The 4,919-nt window shown below is 46.6% G+C and overlaps 1 long non-coding RNA gene across 1 annotated transcript; it reads left to right on the forward strand.

Annotated features, from left to right (window-relative positions):
- Positions 1-228: 228 nt before the first annotated feature.
- LOC144098646 (uncharacterized) lies at positions 229-4,693 on the forward strand. The gene is made up of 3 exons (XR_013307218.1): positions 229-646; positions 2,243-2,403; positions 4,562-4,693. It is a non-coding gene; the product is annotated as an uncharacterized LOC144098646 (long non-coding RNA).
- The last annotated feature ends 226 nt before the right edge of the window (positions 4,694-4,919 follow it).

Below are 4,919 nucleotides of genomic sequence, written 5' to 3' on the forward strand. Positions count from 1 at the left end.
CGTCAAATGACTACCTGCATTGAAATAAAATGCTCGATCTGTGACCTCCGTAATATGGGCGTGATAACCGTCTTTTTCTTGCCCGATCGAAGTCGAACGAGATGAAGGACAAAGAAAACCGTCTCGTGGTCTTCGTCCGATTCTTGGCCGATCCACTAGTGTGGCTATGTGCCATCTTTTGATAGGCTAACAACAACAACAACGTTCCTCTCTTTGCCGCTCGAGCCGCGCGAGAGATAGAACGCACGCCATCTTTATTTCGAACCGGTCTTCTATCATGCGTCGCAGAGCTATTTGCGTCCACCCAAGCTCTCCTGACCGACCCACTGCTCAGCTCCATCGACCTCATTCCGGTCTCCACCTTGCGATGCAGGATGATCATGAACAAGGAGCTAAATGCTGCCGTGAGGGCCGCCGGAACATCGCAACCCGCGTCTGGCGGCCAGCGGGGGAGCCACAGGCCGCTGAGGTCGCCAAGCGCTTCGGGGACTCGGTCCGGCGCCTCGCCCTTGCCTTCGGAGAAAGAGGCGCTGACGACTACCACCACCACGGCCACCGCAAGGGGCGCTTGGGCTCCGAGAAGCGCGTATGCGGGAATACAGACTGCCGGGCGCAGCGGCCAGCCGTCCCCCCAGAGACAGGCAAGGTGAGCTTGCTTCTGAGCCCCGTTGGTTTGCTTTGGTGCTCTGTTCGAATTCTCCTGTCAGGTGCTTGCCCGAACCTAGGAAATGCGCCAGGAAGTCTCCAGATACTCACACATTAAGTTTTGATGTTACTTGCCCGCCAAGAGCTCAGCGTGCTCACACAAGATGCAGCTATCGGTCATCGGACACAGATTGCGAATACCATCTAAAGCTGTAAACCTGCACGACTCCAAATCTACTGGCAAATACGTTCCCACCGTAAATATATATGAAGACCGCTTGTTCCACCATGTGATTCAATGAGTGCATGTATGGGCGCCTGCAGCAGGCGTCAAAGCTTTGTTTCAGTATTCTTTGAGTCAAAGCAAGGTTTCAGAATGCTCGTCCGTAAAGCGTGGTATACGGAACTTTAGCTTTACGACAAGCGCAGCAATTTCCCCCTTTCTGATGTCAAAATTTAATGCTGCTCAATAACTGAGAACTGGGCTTCACCTATCAAACGGCTGAGAAAAGTTGAAAGTGGTCATTTATCTATGCCGAATGAGTTTGGTGAAAACAGAAAAGTGACTTTGCCTGTAGCAGGGAGTAAATTCTGTGGGCAGTTGTTTGCACCTTTCATAGAGGCGCCGGTAGCGTGAATGCCCCCGCTTTCCACAGCGTCGGCATCCCTGAATAGTTATTTTATCTGGATAGGGACCTAGTGCTGCTCATACTGCAATGCTGACGCCTCCACAAACAAGGCTACGATTTCCGCGTGGTTATCAATGATGGTCCTTCAGTACAGTTACGATTAGCTGATTAGCCACTGTAATCTGGTCTCCTTCGCCAAAGCACCGCGAATCCGTGCCATAACTAATAGAGACCGAAGAACGGCACCATGTCGAAAGGCCACCGCACACCCATAAGACTGCCATCTTTGTCTTGTGCAGTGCTGTCACATGCGTAACAATTCTCCGAAGATTAATACGTGTTAGATGAATTAGGTATTGTAGGGCGGCGAAGTGACATCATTAAATTCTTGCACATGTTTGAGTGCTCTCTAAGTAAATTCCCCTTAATTTCTAAAGAAATAAAATTGTCTAAGATGAACTAATGACATAAAAGTCTTGTGCACATCACTTAAAATGAACTTGAATGGATATTAGGAAATACGAGTGTACGATCAGATTTCGCGCGAAGCAAAGTCTTTAATCCTTACATTTGGAGTTGGTGGTGAGATAGACCGCATAATACTAAATACTTCTAATTTTTTTTCACTGATAATGATTGTAAATGTGCAGTTGTTATTGTTACAGCATTTGATATAACACAACTGAGGCCAATTAGAGATGTCGTCAGTTCTTTAATCACACCACGTCACTTCCTTGACCTTCCTCATCCAATTCACGTCATCGGTCAACAGCTTTCACAAAACCTAAATTCACTGCTTACGCAGAATTTTACCATCCTGTACTCTTGAGTAAGATTTGAATCAGCACGAGTGCTTGTTTATGTGCGTTTACGAACTCGGAATTCATTGTGCCTTTTCGTTTACCCAATATTCTTGCTCACATATCGTCGGCTGCAGCCAATAACTGAATTTTCGAACCCCTTTCCAGTGGAGCAAGACATCGGCTGGGGCCCCACGCATCGCCACCTGTGTGGTGCAGACTCCGCAGGCAAAGGTCCCGGCTGCCATCGCTTCATCATGGTGGCCGAGTTCCTGCACCTAGGAGCGCGTCCGGGAGCGGTGCTGCTGCTGCCCCTGCCAGCCGCTTCCGTAAGTGGCGCTCACAGCCGCATGCGCACGTCCTCCCGCGCAGTTGTTCAGCTGACAACGCAACCGGAAACGCCATTCTTGACGGTACACCATGAGCGTATTCGTGGCGCATGGTATTATGCAAGCTATAGGAAAATTGTTGGTATCTGCAGCTCAACAAATCACACAGATAATGTGTGCCAGGATAATATATTTGGTGGCTAGTTTTTTACATCGACCTAGCGATGTGAGGTGAACGTTGATATGCACGAAGTAGCAGTTCTTAAATGCGTTATTAGGCCACAGAAACGATACAAATTTACTTTGCGAATCTTCAGTGCATTTATAGCCGCTTTACTGGGTCCCTGCTGCTAATTAATAAGCAGTCATTTTGGGCGCAACTGTTTTCTTTGAAGGGTATGCATATGTAGCAATGAAAACATATTGCAAGGCTTGGTGTCAACAAACCCTGTCCTGTTTACCATGTAAGTATCCAAAATAGCGATGCGCGTTATATGTTGCGGCTTTTCAGGAGCTCACTTTTAGAACTAAAGCACATAGAGAGGCGGAGACAGCCGCTAGCGGTCGTCCTTCTTATTTGCGGAGCTGTATTTGTGTTTATCTTAAGCTACTGCATTCCCAAACAGTATCCCATTTCACCACGTCTCTATAGTGTACCTAAAGACATTACCTGTCGATAGCAACGTAGAGTTGAGGCTTATGTGCTGTTCATTCGGACAGTCGTCCAAGAACATGGGTAATAAGGCATATGTAATCTAGAGCAAAGCGAATAGTGCAAAGAAAGAACTTCAATGTTTAGTGGACACGCGAAAACAACGTAGTTTTATTTCTGAGTCTTTCAGGGAAGCATGAAAGCAGACCTCGCCACGTGGCCCGAATGAAAGACAGGTAGCGAATCCGGCTTCTCGCTGTTTCCAGTCGCGCTTTGTCCAGAGCATCCTGCCTTATTCTATGGCTACCACATCATACCCACAATAATTGTATCGTGTATTGTGGCAGGTGCCTCATGGCCTCTCAGCAGCTGTTACGTACAACACACCCTTGAGGCTAGGAAACGCTGGTGTTCACCCTAAAGCGGCGATCACAGAGTTTTTTAAGGCGACAGCCTTAGGGGCTTCATGGTGGACAGGATTTGTGCGTCCTCAGAAATTGTACGTTCCACCTATCAATCAAATAAAATGAAAGATGAAGAAACGTCGGCGGGGATGGGACAGGAGCCCACAATGGGCAGAACCTAACCCATTAGCAATAAATTGCCTTAACAACTCGGCCACTTAGTCCGACGGAAAGAGGATGTTTTAGAAGGCATTGGTCGTAACTTATAACCGGATATAGCGAACACATCGGATATAACAAAGGTATAGTAAGTTGTAACGTGACGCCGAAATTACTTCGAGAATCGTGAGGTGATCGTATTGAGCTTAAGAGCTCAACAGGACAACAGAAATTCTTTCGTTTTGTTGGGAAGAAGTTGGCTTAAGTGCTCTTCAAATTTGTTTCTTATCGACGTCCCATATTCGAATCGGGTGGCGAGGAAATTTTTAAATGAAAATTTTTCGCCAATTATTGAGCATATTACTTCTGGAGAAATATTAGCAGTGCCATAAAAAAGCCACCAAGTCAGATTTTAATGAGGTGAAAAGTTGGGTGGAGTGTCCTACTCATCTGCAAAGAACTCACGCTAGATACTTCGTCCAAGAATTGATAAGAGTCGCGGAACACTCATCTGCGTCGCCAATTCTTCAGAATACTTGACTGTTCTTTCTAAACTTTCATGACGGCTGCAAGAATAGCATGAAGCGGCCACGTAGAGTACTGGAAAAAACAGCGGCAAGATGCAAAGCAGCGAACCTGCTTGCATACTGAAGAATACTTTTGTTCCACTTGTGCAGAACATGCAGTATTCAAGAATGTGAGTGGAGAAACCTCTTGCGTTGAGGCATTAGGGTGGAGTGTAACTGAAGGAGCAGCGGGCATTTTCGAAGGTGTTTCACTCTGACGGCAGCTATACCTCAGTGTCTCATTTAGTATGAACCCAAACGGGTTTCCGAAATTGCTCATGAAAAGTGTGCTGTGTTGAACGCTATTTCTAAGTGACTATGTTCGGGGTCCCTCCGGTTGATTCACAACCCTCATTCACGTTTTCTCTCATTTGCAGACTGCGTCCTGCTGAGTTCTGCGAGTCCTGATGCTTCGCGGACGCAGCCTGCTTCAGTTTAGATATTCTAATTTAATATTTTTTTATATTGGTGAATTGGTTAAGATTAGCAGCAGTGTGGTAATTAATTAAATCAAATAACGCATTGCGGTCTCTTCATTCCTTTCGCGGCCTAGCAGCCCTCTGCGAGCGCTTATGTGCCGTTGTTTTTGCAGAGGCAGAGAATTTTGCAAGGAAACTAAGTAGACCGATTAGTTCAGCTGCAAACCTCCGACCAATATCACTTCCTCCCTGTATGGGAAAGAATATGGAGAGAATGGTGCTCGCAGTGCTTACTCAGCTAGAGTGATATCTATAA

Source organism: Amblyomma americanum, chromosome 1 (assembly GCF_052857255.1).
Source record: "Amblyomma americanum isolate KBUSLIRL-KWMA chromosome 1, ASM5285725v1, whole genome shotgun sequence".
Taxonomy (NCBI): Eukaryota; Metazoa; Arthropoda; class Arachnida; order Ixodida; family Ixodidae; genus Amblyomma; species Amblyomma americanum.